This window comes from Heterocephalus glaber, unplaced genomic scaffold, assembly GCF_053883595.1.
Source record: "Heterocephalus glaber isolate CG9 unplaced genomic scaffold, H.glaber_assembly_v1.0 deba00001610, whole genome shotgun sequence".
NCBI lineage: Eukaryota > Metazoa > Chordata > Mammalia > Rodentia > Bathyergidae > Heterocephalus > Heterocephalus glaber.
This window is the reverse complement of record NW_028258381.1, coordinates 20,103,348-20,126,184: the sequence shown is the minus strand read 5'-3', so window position 1 is coordinate 20,126,184 and position 22,837 is coordinate 20,103,348. Positions and strand designations below refer to the sequence as shown.

The window sequence follows — 22,837 nt, the reverse complement described above, 5'->3', positions numbered from 1 at the left end:
GATGATGATAATAGACAGACAGGCAGATAGAAATAAGTGGCCTTGCGATCAAAAGCTCAGAACTAAGAAGCAACTGTATAATTCTCAATCTGAGGCTGCAGACCTGACAGCGCAAGGGGACTTTGGTCCAAGTCCTGCAGTCCCAAGGGCAGAGACCCTGGGACTGTGATGTGCAAGTTCAGGAGGAGGACTGTGTCAGGGGAGAGAGAGAGAGAGAGAGAGAGAGAGGAAGAGAGAGAAAGAGAGAGAGAGAGAGAGAGACTCCTTTTCTCCACTTCTTGCTCGGCCTAGCCCCCCAGCTGATAGGATAGTGGTCACCCACATGGAGGGGCACCCTCCCCCCATCCACTGACTCCCCAATCTTCCAGAAAGCCCCTTGAAGCTCACCCAGTAAAGATGCATCACCAAGCCTCTAGGTGCGTCTTACTCCAGCCAAACCAGCACGAGAATGAACCCTCATAACGCCCAGAAGGGGGCCTGCGCTGAGCATCCCTCTGCGGCACGGCACTCTCCTGTCTCTGGCCCTCCCCCAGGACCACCCAGCATTCTCCATTTCACCTAAGTCCTTCAGTCTGGGAGTCCTACCTGTCCCTCCTCCCTGGCAGTTGTCACACAGCAGGGCATATTTTGCTGCTTCCATGTATCTGACCTCAACACCCACCATGCATTCTTTCCAAATGCATTCCTACCCTAGCTCGGGCCGCTGTCATGTCTTTCCTGGATTACTGCAATTGCCCATCACTCGTTCTCCCTCCCTAGATTCTTCCTAGGTAATTTAGTGTGGTTCTCATTGCCCTTATTCTGTTATCCCTGCTTCTGCACATGGCCAATTCCTACCCCAGGTGGCCACGAGCATAAGAACCATTGCATGACCTCAAGGAACTGTCCCCTCAGGCGGGAGGGAAGGACACACAAGTGGATGGTTACTAGCTGGTCAAGTTGAAGGGGAGAGGTGTCATCACTGTGGGGACAGGGGATGGGAGGCAACACTCAGTTTGCCCTTCATAAGCAGTACATGTGGTCTTCACAAAATGTAGCCACAGTCATGTATCCTAGACTTAAAACTCCACAATGGCTGCTTCTCAGGTAATGTCTTTGACATAGAATCAGCCCATGAATGGGCTCTCTTGGCCTACATTTATAGACCCTTTGTGAATTCTCCAGTTGTGAGAAAGTATTGCTATTCCACATACAAACCCGTCTTCTCTCCCGTCTCAGTGGACCAACCTATGGCACCTGCTGTAAGTTGAGTGGTTTTTTGAGTTGGTTAAAAAGTTGCAGTTCTAATAAAGCTTGCATATTGAATATCTGCAGTTGCTTCCTGTCACTCCTGTGTCTGAGGAAACACCATGATAATCCAACGGACATTGCATTTATTCACGAAGTGCCCCCAGTGGGCAGTGAGTTACTCTGAGCATGGTGGAAGGTGCAAAGAGAAGTGAGCTAAACTCAGCCACCTGCTCACTACGAGCCTCCCTGTCTCCATGCCTCTATTCCTCAGCTCCACCATCCCTTCATCCCTCTGCACTACACAGCTGCTTCTCCCAGGTGTTAGCCATCATTCCAGTCCTAAGTTTCGAAGCAGTTGCCACCCAATCCAAACTCTGCTCTTCTTTAACACAGTGTCACTCTCTGATGTAACTCTGTAGGATGGCTCTATAAATGGTTGGAGTTAGCAAGAAGCAGTTATTGCTTATTAGGAGCTCACACTTTTCCATTTACTCTAAAGTTAAGTCTAAACATTTCAGCCAAAGTTTCAAAGCCTTAGAATGAGGCACCGTCTCACTTGAATCAAGTGGCATGATTCCTTTACTGGACTTCAAGTATTTTACACTCATTCATTTGCCTTAATCATGGAGAGCTGGGCATGGTCTTACACACCTGTAATATCAGCAGTCTCAGAGGATGAGGCAGGAGGATCACAAGTTTGAGACCAGCCTGGGCAACTTAGCAATTTAGCAAGGCCCTGTCTCAAAATGAAAAAGTGTGCAGGATGAAGCTTGGTACAAAGGTGCTGAGTTCAATTCCCAGTACTTCCAAAAAAAAAAAAAGGTGATGAATAGTGAAGACATATATTGAAATCCTACTACATGCTGGGCCCAGCTCCAGGTGTTCGTATAAAATGATGAAAAAATCTGATGTGGTTCCTGCCCTTCTAGAATGGGTGAGATGAGGCGGCAACCCATACTAATTAATTAAATAATAATTACACATTGTGAAGAGCACCACAAGAGAAGCAGATAGTGTTTCAGGAGTCAGCACAGTGGGGTGGATCAGCTCTTGCTCTGGTTGAGATCCCCCCTTCCCTGCCCACCTGAGATCTGGATCTCTTGTAACCCAAGGCTACACATCCCAGAATCTCCCCAGACTCCTGCAATCCCTGCCTGGACTTGCAGGGCACATTCATCACTCGAATCACCAAGGGCCACCAAAGCCACACCCAGCCTGGCACACAAGCTCCTCTGCTCTATGAGCAACGAGGTGACTTGGCCAGGGCAGCCAGGGGTCCTTCCCTTCTGGAAGCCACCACACAGTCACTTCTGGGGCTGAGATGAAGGTGCCTGAACCAGAAAGTATCATTTCCAGTGTCCTCTCACATGCTCATGTGCCCAGGGAGGACAGGCCCTTCCCAGGCAGCTGAGCTCCAGGCAGATGGCAGTGACCGACAGCCCTGTTCCCAGGGGCCTCTGACTTGTCCTGGCCTGACTCTGGCTTCCTGCCTCTTTCTTGGATGCAGCCGGCCCTCCTTCCTTCCCTTCCCATAAACTCCACCTCGTGCTGAAAGAACAAAAGCTGTGTTAATTCATTTCTAAGGATTTTGCACTGAGGTCTGAGCAGATCCCTAGGTCCCTGAGAGTTTAGCAGACTTCCTCCACATGGGCATATGCTGCCCCTTTGGGTGTCTTCTGCAAAACAATGGGTGATTTGGGATAAAAATCAATACTGTAAGCCATCCCGAGCAGCTGGGGAGGAGTGGCAAGTCAGGACGGGACTAGAGTTTGGCATACTATATCTCACCTTTTATATTTATTAGTTCTAATTTTAAACTTTTTAAAACTTTATGTTTTGGATTTTCAAGACAGGGTCTTGCTATGTAGCTCAGGCTGAGTGCTGGGATGACAGGAGTGCACTATCACACAGGCATTAATTCTAATATTTAAGCAGTCCTATAAAGTAGCATGACGATCCTAATTTTTACAGGTGAGGAAAATTAAGACACAGACACTGGTTGGGTGAGTGCTGATTTACATCGCAGTGAAGTTTAGGGAAGTGGTACCATAGAAGTTTGATACAGCTGGCATGCTGTAATTGGAGTGGGCCTCAGAATTATTACCTGGGAAGCTGTGCAGAGTACAGGTTGCTGAGCCCCAACCCTGGAGTGTTTCTGGCTCACTAGGTTGGGGGTAGAGCCTACAATTTTGCAATTCTTACAAGTTCCCAGGTGCTGCTGCTGGGGGTCCAGAGAACACACTTTGAGAACTGCTGGCATACACTGTAGTGTGAGCTCAGAGGAGAGATCAGCTACCACTGCTCCGGAGTAAGCTAAAGGGTGGCTTCCTAAGGGAAGTGGCATTTGGCATGGGCATGGGAGCTTGCATGGGAAGACCCCAACACACTCCCTCTCTGTCACTCCCAGGTCCTGGAGGGAAGGACTGAGAACAGGCTGTGTGCAGGTAAGGGCAATTCGAGGCACTGGGAGTTCAGTGGGCATTGTCTAATGAAAGACCTCAACCTTCATACTTTGAGTACCAGGCTTTTAATCAGAAAAGTAATGCAATTCCCTCTGCCTAATTGTGTTCTAATTGTTCATTCATTAGAGATAAAAAGGTATTAATCAAAAAGTACACCAAGGAATGCTAGGGTATGAAAAGCTCAGTGTACAAATAATAATAACAAGGAAGGGTATTTGGGGAACTCTGACCACCCTGATAAGAGCTTTACCTCATTTACTCCCAAGAACCCTTTGCAGCAGACACTGCTGTTACCCCATTTTAGAGATGAAGAAACCGAGGTTTAGGGAGAAGAGGATATAGTGCTTGAAAGTGGCTCAGCAAGCATTTGGGTGTAAGTGTAAAAGATCACCTTTGTGTTTTCAACCTTGGTGTTCACCATGACATCTTGGAGCTCAAGGACTGTATCGCTACCTCTCCTTACACCTCAGACTCCTGCCTGGAGTAGCGAGCTACCCCTGCTGCATTTGGTGACAGTCGCCCAATCCTTCCTCGCAATTCTCTTCTTTGCAGGTGGCCTGACCTTCCCCACAAAGGCAAGAGGCGAGCTGGAGCTACCGTTTTTATCACAGGATCTGCGGTCTTCACAGAGCGGGCATGTCATCCGAGGACCCGGGGGATTTATCACTGCCAAACCAGAAGGCCTTTAAAAAAAATTCTTGCAAACTCAGGGCTTTTTAGATCTTTAAAGCTGATAAGAGCTAGAACACTACAATAGCTGACTTAAATCCCAGCAAGTGGGGCGGCGAGGCACAACGAGGTACCACGCATACAATAAAGCATACTGGATCTTTTTGAGAAGATAAAACATAACTCTTGGTAGGCGCTGCACAATGAAAGCCCTTGGAGAACAGAGGAGATCTTTGTCAGGAATTGTATCTCATTTAGCGCCATTGTTTCGCTGTGTTTCTGGTAGAATGGAAGCGATTCATCTTGCTTTTGTTTCCTGTTGCCTTTTATTTTTTCCCTGCACAGAAATTTCTCTTCCATTAGGAGGGAAGCACTTTTTCCTTCCCTCTCTCTGCACGGAGATGGCTTTCATCCTCAACATGTTCGTGCCCGGCTCTCATGGCCCAATTCAATGATTTTTTTTTTCTTCTTTTTTTTTTCTTCCATTTTGCCAAGTGGTGATTTAGATAATACAGACAATACTGCTGTGAGGCGAGCTTTAAAAAATATTTTAACGATCTCGCTCCTTGGAAGTGGCTCTGTACGTGCGCGCGCGGGCAGGCACGTGGGCAGACAGGCTACAAATATCACCCTCATTTATTCACTCAGGAAATAATATTTTTGAGCCTCTGCCAACTGTGTCATCGCACTGCTGAGGATGTGAAGCCATTGCAGGGAGTTTTCTGCCTGCACTGAGCTAGCAACCAAAGAGGAGGTGATATCAAAAGATGCTAGTAATGGTGCAAAAGTTAAAGGGCAAAATGACCAGATAAGAGATGCCCCAGGGACGAATTCGGAAGCTCTGTTTTCTGGAGTTGAAGAAAGAAGGAGAGGATTGAAAATGAAAATTCATAATTCATGATGGATTTAATCAGAAGGCTTTCTGCAAAGACAGAGACTGAAGTAGCGACTCTCCTAGGCACCCTGCATCCTCCAGGAATGACTCCTTCTATTACATTATTGCATCTTGGCTTCAAGCAGCCTCAGCAAAGTGTGGGGAACCCAGAACGCGGCAACTGAGTGATTTTCAAAAAGCTGTGCTTCTCATGTCCATTGGATCTTGATTCCAGTCTCTGGTTTCTTGACAAGGAAGGAGAATGGCTGGGATTTCGAGAAGGGGCTGGGGCTGAGAGGCTAGTCCAGATCTACCAGCAATGAGTGGCCAATGCTCTCAGTATTCCAACTCTTCTAGGGGTTTCTTTCCTTGCCTCTTCTCAACACCTATGGTCAGTGTCTGGCTGCCTGGCCTGGACCCTGCACTGTCAGCGAGGTGAACACTGTGTTCCCGTCACCAAGGTAAGGCCCAGGGAAGATGCTGTACCATTCTGAAGGACAGAGCATGGGGCTGTCCAGCGCCCTGGGATGGAGAGGTATGGGGCTGCAATCAGAGGTGAGCAGCCAGCTTACCCGGCTCACCTTGCCCAGAGCGGGAGGGAGCCAGGAAACCCAGCATCTGTGCTCCACCTCCACACACCTGGGGCTTCCTTAAATAGGCTCCCAGGGCCCCACAGCCTTCAGCTCTCCTTCTAGCTCCCCTGTACATGTGCTACCTCACTGCTGTCTCACACCTTCACCGGGTGGGAAGGCTGAGCCCTCCTGGGTCAGCCTTTGCCAATGAGGGATCTTGCAGCCTCCCAGGACTTTGAATACACACACACACACACACACACACACGGTACACACATGTGTTTTTCAAAATCATAAGTACTATAGACCATGCCACAGATATACATACATATTACTACTCAGAGTCACATGTACACGCATACATGTATGCAAGTGTGTTTATTATTCAAGGTCATGCATGCATATGCATGATTTTCAAGGTTATATGCACACACATATATAGTGGTACTTCAGTTCACGAACTTTATTTATTCCATGATTCTGGAGAAAATGGCCATGTTCCATGAAGAGTCCTCCAACGAAAACAAAATGTTGCCAAACACTTCTCTTTGTGAACCAAATTGTTCGCAAATGAAAGTGTTCCTGAACTGAGGCACCACTGTATGCATGCACAGTATTCATGCCTATATGTGAGTGGCGCATAAGACAAATATTCAAAATCATGTGCATATGGATACACATACACATCTGCCTGTGCAAATTCTTCAGAAGAATGCTTAATAGCAATCTCAAATTTAACATAGCCCAAGAAGAACTATTGGATTTCCCCTAAAAGTGAATATATATTTCCTTATATATATATTTATTTCTTTAAATGGCACCGCCAGCATCTCTTCAGTTGCTCAGAGCTTATTTTTAAATTTCTTTCTTTCCCTCTACTGTAACATCAGCCTAGCAGGAAGCCCCATGAGCTTGAACTCACTCCTCCCCATATCCCACCTCCAGCTACTGCTCATGGCTCTGATCCTGACTCAAGCTGACTGCGGAGTGGGCTGGAGGCCGCCATCACTCTCTTCCGACCCACATTCTGCATGACAGGAGAACAAGCTCTCCAAAGCCTTAAATGACATCACGTCACTCCCCTAGCTGAACCTTCCAGCGGGTTCCCGTTTCCCCATGGGAGAGATGCAAACTCCACTGTGGCCCCCAAGGTCCCCGGTCCTCACCTCTGCCCCCTGCTCACCTCTCTCATTCCCTCCAACTGGGTACATGTCTAGGTACCATCTTTCTGCTTCACTAACTGCCAAGACCTTTCCTTCCTTAGAGCCTTTGCAGTTTGTCTCTTGCCTGGAGCAATTTCCCCTGATCTTGCAGGGTGGGCTCATTTTCATCTTTCAGAGCTCGACTCTCCCACATGCTGAGGCATCTTCCTGACCCCAGCAGTAAGCAGCGGCCTCCCCCATGGTTCTCTAGTTAGTCTTCTTAGTCACACTTGTGTGTACGTGAAATAATCTTTCTCACTTATTTCTGGACTTACCTGTTTCTTCCCATGGTTTTCTCCTGAGGGTTTGAGAAATTTTACTCTTATGTTTAGGTCTTTGGTCCAGGTCAAATTAACTTTGGTATGTGGTGTGCAGTAAGGGCTCAACACATTCTTTTGCTGTGGACATCCAGTTTCCCCAGAACACTTGTTAAAGAGAAAAGAAGTTATTTTCCCCACTGAGTGGTATATTTGTCCACTTTTCTACTTCTACAAGAAAATACCATGCCTGGGTACTGTACGAAGGACAAAGGTTTATTTAGTTCACAGTTGTGGAGACCCAAAGTCCAAACAGCATGGCACTGGGTCTGACAAGTTCCCCTTGGTGGCATGGCACCATGACAGATGGCATCGTGGCTGGAACACGTGGGAGAGGAAGAGATCACGTGGTGAGGCAGGGAGCCAAACAGATTAGGGAGGAGACAGTCTTGTTCTTTTCTAACAACTATCTCTTAAGAACTAACCAGGCCTCATGAGAGCTACCTTAATCTCTCCTGAGGGCAGCCTGCTCCCCAGAGACCACTGACAGGCTCCCCTCTCAGAGGTTCCACCCCACCCCCCATAGAAGATGCTCTCGGCACTCTGTTCAAAGACATTTGATCGTACACACAAGAATATATTTCTAGACTCTCTATTGCATTTGCCTGTAAGTCTGGTTCTTTCTCTTGAGTCGGGGAGGAGGTGTTCCTGGGGGTGGAACTCAGGGCCTTCACACCATGCTACAGCCTCATACTCTTTCATAATTTTAATTTCGAGACAGGGTCTGGCTAAGTTGTCCAGGCTGGGCTCAAACTTCCATTTCTCCTACCTCAGCCTTCCAGAGTGCTGGCCTGCAGCATCACACCTGGCTGTATGACTTTTATCAATGCCCTATCCTATCACTACTAGAAGCTGTGTTCCTTGAGGACAAGTGCTCTGCCTGGCTCTCCGTTGCCCAGAACCTGGCACAGCAGCTGGCTCAGTGGATTTCAAGTGGCAGAGGAGCTGGGGTGGATTCTAGTCCTTCCTTCTTCGGCCCCACTGGCTTTCCCTGCAGGGCTCTGGTCAGCATGTGGTAGGCATACTGCCTCCCTCTGGAAGTCTGACATGGTTTTCTTCCTTCAATATAAGGCCAGATCCAGCTGATTTGGGTTCTATTTATAACTGGAGCCTGTGGTCCAGCATCTTCTGTCTGCTGCTCCCTTCTTCTGAGGATCATCTTTGCCTAGCGGGTCCCATGGCACACTGCAGGGACCCTGGAGCTGGGTGGCAGGGACCCCTCCCTGGCTTCCCGGATCTCCCAGCTTCCCTTGAGCTTGGCATCTTGGGTGCACATGGGGACAAAGGAGAATTAGGTTAGGCTTGGTGCCAGCCTCTCCCAAGGCACATCCAAAGGCCATTCTGTGTTGTTTTTCTTCCAGTCTCATCATCAGTAAGTCCTCAGTAACATCAGGGAGGGGACGCAGAGGGCAAAGCCTCAGCATTACCTCATCACATTACCTAGCCTGATGCATTTTCAAGGCCAGCAAACTCAATTAGCTCCCTGGTAATAGCTGTACCGGCAGTGGGGTGCTTCTGCGGATAGGCCTGCGGAAGGACATGGGAAACAAACGGCTCAGTGGCTCAAGTATGGAGCCACCGGCAAAGCAGCCCCGGGCTCGACGCCCAGTGTGCTTCTTTTTGAATCTCTTCACACTACTGCTTTTGTTGTATTTAATCTTGAGAAATTTAATGTCCCTTATGAACAGTGTCCTAGTTATTTGTTCCATCACCTTTTCTTGAGTGACTTTGAGAGTTTTCTTCTGCATTAACCAAATCTTTCCAGCACAGAGACCTAGAGGGGCCTGGAAGGTGACATGTGGAAATTTATAAGTGGCCTTGTTCATTCACTCTTTCTTTCTTTCCTTGCTTCCTTCTTTCTTCCCATGTGCCTGCCTCCCTCTCTTCCGCCCTCCCTTCCTTCCTTTCTCTACTAGGGATCTAACCTAGGGCTTTCACACTGAAATACATCTCTACCCCTTTCTTTAAATACATCTCCACCTCTTTTTTAAATTTAAAAAAGTTTTTTTAAATTTTAAGAGAGAGTCTCACTAAATTGCCAAGATGCCTGCGCTGGGCCTCAACTTGTGTTCCTCCTGCTTCAGCCTCCCAGAGTTCTGGGATAACAGACATGTGCCACTATGCCCAGCTAAGTCATTATTTCTATATTTATCACTCTTGGGGAGATCACACTTTCAGCCAAACTGATTCTTAGGCTAGAGAAGGTGGAAAATTCTCTTCAAAATAAATGAGGAAGAAGGACAGTCAGGATTACTGAGAAGTCTAAATAACATATTTTTATAACCACGGCATCAATAAAGCAGGGTGTGTTTTCATTGAGAAGCCCTTAGAATTTAACCTTTCCAGTCTTGTAATTTTATAGATGAGAAAAACAGAAGCCATAGGAGGTTATTGTATGTCTTTTGGATTATGCTGTCAATTAGCAGACCTGCAGAATCCCCATAAATTAGCCCCAATCCACTTATGGAAAGTGAGGGAGGACTGTGGAGAAGAATATTCTTTATCATCCAGGCATGGGTGAATTTCAAAGCAGCACATAGTGGGTCTTTTCGTGCGCCAGCAGCATTAATGTTGACAGGGTGTTTCCTTTTGTTACAAACAAACCTGCTCTTCATAATCCCAGTTAGCTCTACATTCTCAGTGACGAGTTCCTCATTAAAAGGAGTTTCTGTAGAGACATCAGAGAGCAGAACCGTCAGATCAGAGGCGTGCAAATTCCATGGCAGGAAGGTGAACTCATACTTCTCCCAAAGCAGCCTCTATCTCTCAGGGCCTCTTTAGCTGTAAGGTGCAGTTTTCATTCCCCATCTCTTGGAACCCAGAGGAAGGATTCGGTGTACACAGAAAGCCCCACATCTTGGCCACCAACAAGGCCTGCTTCTGTGTTGAGATCATTTAGAACCCATGTGGATCGGGACTGTGTGCTAAATGGCTCATAAATCATGCATTTCCTTAAGAAGGATTCTAAAGAGGGCTGATTTGCTGGGTAGTATTCTCCTCCCCTAGGGCAGCCAGGCAAATGCTGCGCGTCTTGCAAAGCTTTCATCTGTTCTCAGCCCTGAGAAGCTGTCAGGCTGGGGATGCTGGGGAGGCAGCTTGCTAAGGAGGAATCACTCAGACTCTCAAAGAGTCCCCTTGTGCCCGCATCCTGCACCGCACTGTTAAATGCACTTCTTGGAGCTGGACTAAAGCTCTTGGCACTGCACTGCAAAATCAAAACAAAGCCGGTGAAGATTTGTTTCTAACCATGCCACTCTCAGTATTCCAGGGCTCTGGCCTATGAATTTGTTGTTGCTTCCTTGTTCCCTCCTCATTTCCTCTGTATCTTCGTAACAAGGTGATATGTTACTGGGGAATAGAGCAAATTTGGGGACAAGAAAAGGCTCATATCCAAGGTCCAGCACTCACAAGTTGAATGACCCCATACAAATGTGTGTGTGTGTGTGTGTGTGTGTGTTGATTAAAAACATGGTGAATGCTGCTGCTAAGCGCCATCAAATTGACAAGCAGGCTCATAAAAATATCATGGCATGTCCTTGTCCACTTTAGTCATCAGGTCTGACACATAGAACTTCTGTTTCTTCCCCAAAGTCAAAATGACAGTGAAAGGAAAATGTTTTGAGTTGATTCAGGGCATCGAGGCAGCCATGACAGCACAACTGCTGACACTCACAAAAGAGGAGCTGCTGAGAAAATGGCAAGATTAATGGGATGTGTTTGAAGTGAGGAAGAGTATTTTAAGGGGAATTCCTGGCAATGTGTCTCTTTGTGATATATGGTTTTAAATTTAAATACACACTGAAATTTTTAATTACACTATATTATGTGACTGCTCCTTCAGTAGATGAAGGATAGCAAAGAATAGGGACAAAATTGAGTAGGATTAGGTAGGTAAAAGGGTAGATAAATAATGGGAGAATGGGTAGAAGGATGTATAGATGGATGGCTAGATAGATAGATCCATATAGACAGAGGGACTGGCATAGATAACCTTCCAATCAACGCACAGAATTGTTAATTGTTTGAAGCCATTAACTTTGGGGTGGCTCGTTAGGTAAGAAAGGCTAATGGCACACCACCAGAGCAAGACTTGAGGAAAGAGGAACAAAATAATAAACTAGCAGCAAGCAAAATTCAGCAAAGAGAAGCTGTGATAAGACCATCATTTGCCAAGGAATCCTGCCTGAATGCTAAGCAAATACTCCTGGGCCAGCCAGCATTTCTACAACCCCTTCCTATCTATTTGACCTTGTAGAAAGGACATCATATGTCCATGTTTATGCTTTGATTTGGACCTCTCTAGGTCCCACCTGTGCAATCTGTCCCTGCCTCTAACTGGTCCCTTTGGTACTCACCCTTACCAACTTTCAGATTTGTACCTTGTAATTAAATGTTCATTCAGCATTTTCCCTCCTTGCTCCATCTTTCACTGTTTCCTGTCGGTCTCTTAGACCTGACCTGGCTCACCTTAGTGTGGTGTGGTGCTGGGCTTCACCCTTTGACCAGGCTCCCTGCAGATGTCCAGGCAAATCTTGCTTTAGGAGTTGGCATCACACAATTGGCTGAACTTTGGTGCAGGAACCCAACCTGGTAGTCTCCCATCCCTTCCTCTAGCACTGCACCCGCTTCTACAACCCCAAATCTGTCTTCCCAATGCCCTCCCAAGGCAGGAGACAGAACAAGGACAAGTAAACAACAGAAAGCCATGGGGCAGGAAACCAGAATGAACATGGATGATAATGTCAGAACATCAGGAGAACGACAGATAAAGGTCATCCTATCCCTGCCCACCCAAGAGCCCCAGACATGTACAAAACCAAAAACACATGAGTGTGGCCTGTGGCCAACCTCATTTTCATTGCAGTTTTGCACCCCTCTCCTGCATGGACTTTGGATGCCATGACACTAAAAACCTAGTACGGTCAAGAACACCCCTTCCCAATTGGTGGGGTGAGTCTGGTACCCCATTGGGCCATGACTCCTGTCAATCCAACTGTGGATCCTCCTAAAATCCTAGGCTTTAAGAGACCCAGTACCTGCCCCTATCTAAGCCATGAGCTTTTCTCACTGGCTTTTCTCACTGGCATGTTTTCCACCATGTGGAGTGTACTTTCACTTCTTTCACTTTTAATAATTCTCACTGTTGTTCTGCCTTCTGAGTGTCTTGCTCAATTCTTTGTTCAGGGTACCAAGAGCTTGGCAACAACTCCCCTGGGCTCTCCATCCAATAACACTCCTGCATCTCACAGTTTTGCTGTGTGTTCTCACCGGCTTACCTGCTTGCCAGCACATCAGGATAGTGCTCGCTGGGTATTTCATCTTCTGGGACCCTTGTCAGGCAGCCTGACCCAGTGCCTCTCTCTCCCTGACCCCACAGAAGTGCAGATTTCTAAGGAAGTCAGCAGCTGCTTCTTGCAAAAGATTTCTAAGGACTGGCAGGGACCCTGCAGGGTGGATTATGCCTGCTACCAAACTTGTAAACGTGTGAATCCTTTGCATGGGGGTTTGTGCCTGAAACTGTTTTCAAGCATTGAGAAGACACTTGATTCATGGAGAGGCATTTTCTATTCGAGAGAGAAAAAATTAAATCCCTTTTCTGCTCTCCAGTAAATGAAAGGACCATACTATTAAATAGAACTAGGAAAATGTAGCTTTCCGGGGGTGAAAGTGATTACTTTTAAATCACAGTGAAACAAAAGCACAGGGAAGGTAATATCACGAATACGAGATTATCTCGTATTTTTAGGGAAGAAGATATCCTGGAGATTTTAGGTAACTGGAAATCTATTACCACTTGCTTGATGAAAAATATTTTTATCTTAAACTCTCTTTGTACATCTTTGAGATATTTTAAGAGCTGGGTATCTAAAGAGATGTAGTCATCTCACAATGTGTGTGTATATCAAAGTATTACACTGCACACTGTGACTATATACAATTTTTTATTTGCCAATTAAAATGAATAAATAATCAAAAAGGAAAGGGATGTTGTTAAACAGGTGCTAAGATATCTATGAGAATCCTCTTGAAACTTGCTTAGTGCTCTTCAGGAAGGTCTGTCTTTGGCCAAGACCCTTAAACCTACTTACTAATTTACAACGAAGCAGGGGGGTGTTTGAATTATTCATGAGAAGCCACTGACATGGGAACTCATAGACCATCATAGGTAAATGAGACTATCATGCACATAATGCAACATACATACATTCTAGACACGATTTGCCACCTTTTATAGATGTCTCAGGATAGTTTCTTAGGCAATCATAGCTTTTTCTATACTGCTACTCTCCTGGAAATTCTGCATTTCTGGAAATCATAACTTAATGAATCCAGTTTACATAGTTAACCTGTGAGCAAGCTGAGATCTTCCAATAAGGAGTGTGATAATATAGTACACACTGCCTCAGTAAATGTGAACGATAAAAGGGACCATGCACAACCTACTTTTACATGCACAGGTATTTCAGTTTTTCCTTCATGGGCTGGGCTGGTTTCATGTATCTGTGTTAAAGTTTTCTCTGTTTCAGATTCCCATGTGATACTTGGTATATTACTCTGTATAGCTCAGTCATGTTGTGGAAATAAGTAGCCAAGTTCCTATCTCTTTTTAGTTGGGGAATTAGGATCTTTGAAGTTTAGAAACATTTCTTAATAATTTTTTTAGCATTGCCCATCATGCCTAACAGAAAGAATTTATTTACTTAAACATTGAGAAAGTAGAATGAAATAAAGTTTTGCCCAGACAGACTTCATATATCTTTCAAATCTCCTGACATGACTGGCCAAGTACATAAAAATTACTCACTGTGCCTTCAGGATGATAAACAGCACTGACACAGGTATTTACTGAGCATCTATTAAGAATAATAAGGCCATCTCATGCACAGTAGGAAGTAGTTCAAATATAAATTTATTACATTGTGCTCTGGCACTAATACTCCTAATTATGAGACTATGAACCCTTTTTATATTTAGAGGTGAATTTCAGGGTAAGGGAGACATTAAGGGGATCTCTACAAAGAGTGAGCTTCCTGTCATTAGTCACATCCAAGTAGATGGTGGTTTTCTCCCTGGACAGATTATCATATGTGGGAGGTAAAGGTCAATTTGTGGAAAACCAAACAAAGTTTCTGTAATTATAAGGAGCAAGGGTTACTCTAACTACATTCTTTAAAGGTTAAATGTAACCAACTGTCTTTGTTCAACCATTGGCACAGACCAATACTTGAAATAGGAAGAGTTTACAGTGTCAACATGATGTTACAGGCCTGGGAATGTTCTGATCCACTGGAGCACACTCATCACTCACCACGATGAGTTTCTGAAGGAGATGCCACCACTGGGAGCAAAGGAAAGGACAGCAAGATGACCAAACCAATTCAGACCTCTCATAAGTCCACTGGAGTGCATGTAAAGTGCATCTGCCCCCTTACACCCTCAGCACAGGCTTCTTTGTTATTTTTAATTTTTTTATTAGTATTGATAATAAATACATTCATCCCAGGGAATCAGCACAGATACATATCACATGTTGATACTTTTACTTCCCTTTCCCCTCCCTTCCCTTCTGTCTCCTTCATCCTCGGACCCCCTCCCTCCCCATCTCCACAAAGCGGAAGTGGTGTTCAGACTCCCCAGAATGGCATTGGGAGGGTAGGGCAGGCTAGAGAGTGAGAGGAAGCTAGAGGGTATGGAGGAGCAGAGATAAATTACCCAGGTGATCATTCTTTTAGTTTCTCCCCCAACAAAACACCCCTGTTTATTTCTCCTTCAAGTTTCCACCAGGCAGGCTCGTGACCTGGGAATGGCTCCCTTGGGAGGCAGAGTTTTCCTCATCTCCTGGCTTCTAATCTAATAGAAACGTCTAAACTAGTTGGCTGGCTCTGCCTGAGAGAGGGGAAAAACATTCTATGATCAATCACTCCATCTGAAACTACATCTGCAGAAAAGATGTCACAGAGGAGGAGTGGGATAGGAGGCTGGGGAGAGGCAGTGTCGTGTTGACCCTGACATTTCTCCTGGTGACCAATTGATCCATCTCTCTTTGTCTATTGGCTTTGACCTGACAAAGGTCTCCAGAAGGGAATTCCAGAGCCGAGCCCGGGCACTGTACCTCTGTCATGTCTCGGCCAATCCTTCTCTTTTTTGCAGTAGAACTCACTTTATGGCTTCAGTGTCTGCCTCCCTATTGTCAACCAGAAGGTTGGGTCTGACCTTTCAGGGAACAGTCTCCGAAAACCGCCTTATTAAAGGCACTACAAAATGCTATCCCATTGGAGGGCTGTTAGGAGGTTTGTGAACCTCTATGTATGCCCCTGGTATAGGCAATGCAAGTTCTCCCCAGCTAGGATCCATTTGGCAAGAGGGCAAAGTCCCAGATTCATGCTTGCAAAGTAGTCTAACATTTACAATGAAGGGGCTACTGTTGGGGGTTTGTTGTCAGGCAGGTAAAGACACTGTGGGTATTCTACCTGCAAATGCAAGCTGCAGATTTTATCAATACTTGATCACCTAAAGTGCTAGAGCCCAGGGGGCAGACATGCCCTAAGAAGAGACTTCACTACCCTTGGTCCTATACGGTTGTCACATGAACTGGTTTGCCTGAGGCTTGAAACAAATGGGAAGGCTTCTTCAACATCTGTAAATTTTAATTAGGACCATCTTCTTTCTCCTACTTCTGGTCAATATCTCCAGTAAGATGAAGTCAAAGAAAAAATATGTGTCAAGAGATGTTACCCTTGTTTCTCAGAGTTTTGGAAGAAATCACAAAGATCAAGGACAAGATGAGAGGTGCCAAGGACACAAGTATCCTTAATTAAGGTCCTCAACCAGGCTGCCTGAATAGCAATGAAAACCAAGATAAGGAGGATTTTACTGTAGACAGTGATCAGTATATTATGCCTCACCTCGCATGGGGTGGGTACCCAGGTCAGGAGAGAGGAACTGTGAGAGAATCACATGAGGGCATTCCTGTGGCCCTAGAGTTGGGACATCACAGGGGACACAGAGAACTAGGTGCCCAACTCACTTGTGCCTAATCTGTGGGTGGGATTTGGGCTCTCACCGGCTGCCCACTGGGCAGAGATAGACATTACCAGAATGACCTGTATGTCCAAAAGGGGCTGGCCAAATCTCATGAGGGCTCTGTGGACCCCATGTGGATCCACTAAAGGGACACTTCCAGCAGGGACAAGGTGACCCCAAATAGGGTAGACTTGAGGCCAGAAACTGATTGGAGAGCTGAAAGCACCCAGGCAGCCTGGGGAGAAGACATTGGCTGCTTTAAAGGAATTTCTCATGAGAGATTCCTGATGATGGGGAAAGAAATCTCCAAAGAACTCTCGGAAGTCCCCCATAGGGAAGAGCATTACCCCTTCAGGAAGTCCATTGGCAAATGCAATGGTATCAGTCAAGCATACCTTCCCTTCCCTTTCCTCCAAAGTCTTTCCAACCCTGGAGTGCCTAAGGACAGCCAGAAAGTGATGGAGTGAACTGAAAGGACGGAGTTGACCATCCATTGCCTGTTCCCACTGCTGGCTCCCCGCTCAGGAAAGGCTGATCCGGGGGAAGGAGATTTTTAGGAGAACAATAGTTTGGAGTTTGTATGTTACCCTAGTCTGATTATTAAAACACCTGTCAAAAAAAGACAATCTTTATTATTATATCTTTTTTAAGCTTGAAAATAATTGGGAAATATTGCCCTAGACTTGCCTGAAAAGTAGAAGGACCTAATGGAAGTGTCACATAGCTTTGGAGAGGAAGGACTGGGTGGATCGTTTAAATTTAAAGTACACTGGAAGCTGAAATAATGATGATTTCTGTTTACACCCAAGTCCAGTGAATTATTCAACCCAATGCATAGAGTTGTCCTAGAAGGCAGGGGCTGTAGAGCAAGAACAAAATGAAAATAAGTACATTAACAATCCAAACAATCTGAAGTGGCATTAATCATATGATTGGGACAGGTGGCACGCAGGTTTTACATGTAGGAAAATCATTAGCACAAGATCACATCTCTCTCCTGTCGCCTCAGGACATTCCCAGGAGTCAGAGAGTGGGTGGAATATTTTAACTGAACACTCAGGCCACCCTGGTTCTTGTCTCACTATGTACCCATTGAACCCTTTTGATGCTAAATGCCACCGAAAATGTTCTGTTCTGAGTGTTACATTCAATAGTCTGTCATTGATTTCTCTAAGAAATAGAATAAGGCTTTACAGTGATTATCAAAGTATTAGATGCAAGAAAATGCACTGTAGCCATAGTTTTCTCCACATAGTCTACAGTTTCTGGAAAAACATAGTCTGTCCACTTAATAAGAAATGCAGACTTCACTCTGTTGGTTGAAAGAAGCCACCTTTTTGTGTCATGAGATGGTGTGATTCATGAGTGTTACATACAAATAACAGACTGACTCCCATAGCTCATTGCCAAACCTTGTGCTGCCATAGATGAGAATGTCTTACTTTTTTTTCTTTTGAATGCAGAGTTTACCACTGACAATTTAACCCCCCAAATGATGGGGTTCCCCATTTGTGGCCAGCCTCTCCTTCTTCTTTTCCTTCCTTTGTGTAGTGGGGTTAAAAAACATCTTTACATTTGTCAACATTCCACTCATCGAGTCTGGAATATGAGCTTGTCTTAGTGAATCATTTCTCACAAAAGAAAATAGCAGAAGTGATGCCGTGTGACACTCAAGAGTAGATCCTAAAAGATGACGGTGTATCAGCTTGGACACCTTTGGGATCTTTGTGCTTAAACCCAGCCATCCTGTTGGACTCAAACCACATATAAAAGCCCCAAGCTGGTGTTCTGGCCAGAAGCAGGCTGAGGTCTCAGTTCATAAGGAGCATCCACCACCAGGCAACTTTACTGGGGACCCAAGTGAGAAACACGTGGTGGAGCCCAGCACTATGAGAGATAGTCATATGTGATCACTGCTGTTTTATGCCACAAAGTGTATGGTGGTCTGTGACACAGCTAGCCAGACCCACTGCTGGGGTACCTTTAAACAAAGGAATACTCCATTCTGGAAGTATACCCTCAGATTTAGAGTCTACTCCAAATCCAGCAATGCTCTCTCTCCTTCCCCTGGAAGTGGTAGCCTACCAGGATCACCCACTTTTCTCTGTACAAAGTGGCTTCCTTTCCTTGTGGTGGATTCCTCTCCTGTCCCCATTCCTCTGCTAATGTACTTTGGGCTTGGCTCAAAATCATTCACCGGTAAGGACACAGAGTTTCAAATCATCCTCTCTGCCTCAGGATGCACAAATTCCTCTGCAGCAGGGAAATTTCTCCAGGGAGATTCTGAAAGTGAGTGGAGATGCTGGAGGAATTTGAAAAAAACAATTGTATTCTCCCCAGACAATTCTGGGTGCAATTAAGTTGTGCCCCAAATTAGGTAAGATAGAAAATATTTCAGGACGGCGATAGGGTCGCCCTCAACACAAATAGTGTTCCTGAGTAGAAAATGACTAGAGGAATAGAGGAAAAGTATCAGCAAATTACAAAATCATCAGAGGCAGAAGGTACCTCCAAGAGCAGTTATCATGTTGAACAAATCCAGCTGGCCCCACTCACATTTAGCCTATGTACTTGATGACACCAGGGTTATATAATGCACAACCTGCACAACTGTATGTAGAGATGCTGTGGACTACCGTCATTACCACCTCTACCCTCTGTAACAAGTAGAGAAGCAGTCCCCCAGCAAAGGAGAAAAATGAGACCCAGAGAGGGGAAAGATATCCAAAGCCATACAGCTAACCACAGACCCAGACTGAACTCCTTGAATTCAAGATTCTTGAAGCTTGAACAGTATTTGTTTTCCTCTCTTCCATATTGCTTGGAAGAAATGTTTCTAACCTGCCAAAGAAGTTTAAATTGAAAAGTATTTGTTGCACATCCACAGGCTGTGACCTAAACAGGGCCTGTTTCCATAATGTGGAAAGAAGTTACTGGGTGCAGGTTCTAAGCATAGTTGTCTCCCAAATGAAGTGGGGACAGTAAGCACCTACCTCTTAGTTCTTGGGTGGATAAATAAATGGATTCATAAAGCACTCAGAGCAGTGCCTGTCATGGAGCAAGCGCTCCGTAAGTGCTGGACGGTATTGTCATTATTAGCCTGTATTTCTCCCCCATTAAAACGATGCCTGTTTGTTTTTCTCGCAAATCACCAAAATCACCAGATCACCTCCTAATGGGGGAAGTCCCTCGCTTGATCTCCCACGTTCCTTTGGCCACCAGCCCATTCCTCTCCTTTTCCTTCTCAGCAAAATCCCCCCATGCTTTCTATACTTCCAGTTTCTGTCCTAGTCTGTCTTGGACCCACGACTCTCAGGCTTTCTTCCCCACAAACTGCACCACAACTACGGTGGTCAAGGTCAACAGTGGCCTCCACTGGCTAATGTAAGGTTACTCTAGGTTCTCATCTTACTTGGCCGATTGGCAATGTTTGGGGAAGCTCATCTTGGGAGACTTTCTTCCAGAGACCAGCTTCTCTTCATTTTCCTACTAACTCAGGCTGTCCCTTCTAGCCTCTTGGGCTATGTCCTTTTGGTCTTTCCTTTTTTTCTTTCTTCCTTTCCTTCCTTCCTTCCTTCCTTCCTTCCTTCCTTCCTTCCTTCCTTCCTTCCTTCCTTCCTCCCCTCCATCTTTTCTTCTTTCCTCCCTCTTTCCTCCCTCTCTTCTTTACTTCTGCTCTTTCTCTTTTTCTTCTCTTTCTCTTGTCTTCCTCCTCCTCCTCTTCTCCTCCTCCTTCTCCTTCTTTTCCTCCTTCTTCTTCTTTCCTCTCCCTCCTCCCTCTCCTCCCTTCCTTTCTCCCTCCTTTCCTTCTTTCTTTCCTTTCTCTTTCTTTTTTTGGCACTTGGGGTTGAACTCAAGGCCTTCACATGGAGCTACATCCTCAGGCAATTTTCATTATTTTATTTTAAGACAGGATCTTTTTAAGTCACCAAGTTGTTCAGGCTAAGCTCAAACTTGCAATCCTCTTGCCTTAGCATCCCAGAGTGCTGCAATTACAGGCATCCATCACTATGGCTAGCTCTCCTGGTCTTTCTGACTGTGAAACATTATACAGCCTGTGGCTCAGTCCTCAGCTGCCTTTTCTACCTCACCTCCTCACTGTGAGATTTCTTAAAACCTAAGGCTTTAAATGCTGTGTGGATTGATGTATTCTAAATTCATGACTTTATCCCAATCCTTTTCTTAAACACCAAGTTCTTATTCAACATTAAGACTTACATAAATAGGGATATTTTGGCAAAACCAAGATCTTCATTTTTCTTCCCAAATTGAATTCCTTCCCAGTCTACCTTATCTCAACAATGACACCTCCAGCTTTACAGTGGCTCAGGTCAGTAACCCTGGAAATGTCCTTGCTTCTTCTCTCTCACCCTGAATAACTAATGCTTAGGAAATCTCCATATTTCTATATGCTTGCATATAATCTATAATCCAACAATGTCTCCCTGGTTCACCTGAATCACTGTAGTCCATGCCATCTCTTAATTGGCCTTTCTGCTTTTACCCTTGTCTTCCTGAAGTGTTTCTTCTTTATCAGAAGTTTTCCAACCCCTGGACCATGGCCCGGTACTGGACCATGGCCTGTCTGTATTTCCAGCCATTCCCCATGCTGGCATCACCGCCTGAGCTCCACCTTCTATGAGATCAGCTGAGCATTCAAATCTCATATGTGAGAAACCACAGCCCTGTCTTTCCTACTGAAGGATATAAACAGGAATGCCTCCATCTTAAACTCTAGTCAACCCTGTGCTGCCCTCCCCACCCCACCCCTTACAAGAGAGTTTTGGGAAATATCTGCTCAGTTTAGATTCTGGGAACACCAAACTGACGACTTATCAATAGCCAAGGACTTTCAGCACCCCATACCCCTTTCCTCCTCCCTTAGCAACCCTCCCCAGCAACCCTTGTGCTGCCTAAACTAGCCAATCAGGATAAACTGTGAACCTTCAACCCAGGCAATGGGGAAAAAGGTGCGCTGCTCCTCACACATTAGGGATACAATGAGCCAGCTAAGGCCTCGCTGAGTGCCTGATAACTCATGCTTGGCCCTTCTGGTGAAGTAAACATGCCTTGTCAAGATTTCTTGATGTCTGAGTGCTTTATTATCTGCACTGACAAATTGAGTCTGGGGTGTATTCCCAACACATGGAAGCATGAGCCCTACTGCAACTAGTGCATGGGAGGAATTTAAATTGTGAGCTCCTTATGACAATCTAGTGTAACAATAATACAAAGCACACAATGTAATATTAATAGAAATGAAGCACACAATAAATATAATCCACTTGATCATCCTAAAACCAAATCCTGACCCAATCCATGGAAAAATTGTCTTCCATAAAGTGGATCCCTGGCACCCAAAAGGTTGGGAACCATTCCCCTGTGACATGAGCTTGTCCCAGCTACTGCATAACCTCGTCCATCAGCACTGCTGCACTTTGTCACTCTGATCCAGCTGTGTCAGTCTCTTAACTGACCCACTGACCTGCTAAGCATGCTTTCCACCTTGAAGACCTTGCCCTTGAGATGCTACCTGAAATGCTCTCCCTACTTGGAGTTGGCCACTCTGTTAAAATATTATAATTTCTCTGTGTTCCTTCTGCTGATGTCACCGAGACAAGAAAATCAATAGGGGAGATGATGCCAGAGACCTCTAGTCTAGATATCAGGGAGCTGCCCTACACTGGGTGCTTGTGCCACCCCAAAAGTCAAATGTTGAAACCTCACTTGCAATGTGATGGTGTTTGGAGGTGGAGCCTTTGGGAGGTCATTAGGCCATGAGGGCAGAGCCTTCAGAAATGGGACTAGTACACTTATTAAAGAGACCACAGAGAGCTCCATCATGCCCTTCCCTTGTGAGCACACACCTAGATGGTGCTGTGCAGGAACCAGGAAAGTGTACCCTTACCAGACACCAAATCCACCAGTGCTTTGACCTTGGACTTCCAGCTTCTAGCACTGTGAGAAATAAAAATAAATTACGGTTGTTTATAAGTCATCCAATCTATGACATTTTGTTATAGCAGGCTGAATGGATGAAGACATCCTTATGTCATGAGAAAACTAGCTGTGTTGGCTGTTCAACCCAGGGGTATCTGAAAAAGGAAACCCTGGCGTGGAATCTTCCATCCTGAGGGGAGGGCTCTATGACTATCTGTTCAGGCATCTGGGGCCCAAAATATTACCTCAGACTATATGGCCATAAAGAGCTTTGAGAAATAGTCCCAAAGCGGTACATAAACTTGTCAGGGCTTTTTAGCTTTTTAGCTTCTGAGTTCTTCTTGCTTGTATCAACTGAGTTCTGAATCTCAAACTGGAGAGTCTTTTCTTATTTTCTTTCTTTCTAGTAGTTATTAGTAGACAAAACTTATTTTTCATCTTGGACTATAAATTTGGGACTTCATAGCTTTATAGTTTCTCCCATTTCTATTATAAAACAGATACAGCATGGGTGTGTGACAATAGTTAACATTTATGGAGCACTTGC

General features: G+C 45.3%; 1 long non-coding RNA gene across 2 annotated transcripts in view; it reads left to right on the top strand.

Moving 5' to 3' along the window:
• The first annotated feature begins 4,562 nt into the window (after positions 1–4,562).
• The window catches only part of LOC147822633 (uncharacterized), a 187,668-nt gene continuing 169,393 nt past the window's right edge, over positions 4,563–22,837 (top strand). For both annotated transcript variants that reach the window (XR_015445451.1, XR_015445450.1), the window contains exon 1: positions 4,563–5,696. This is a non-coding gene — a long non-coding RNA (uncharacterized LOC147822633). The remainder of the gene's footprint in view (positions 5,697–22,837) is intronic.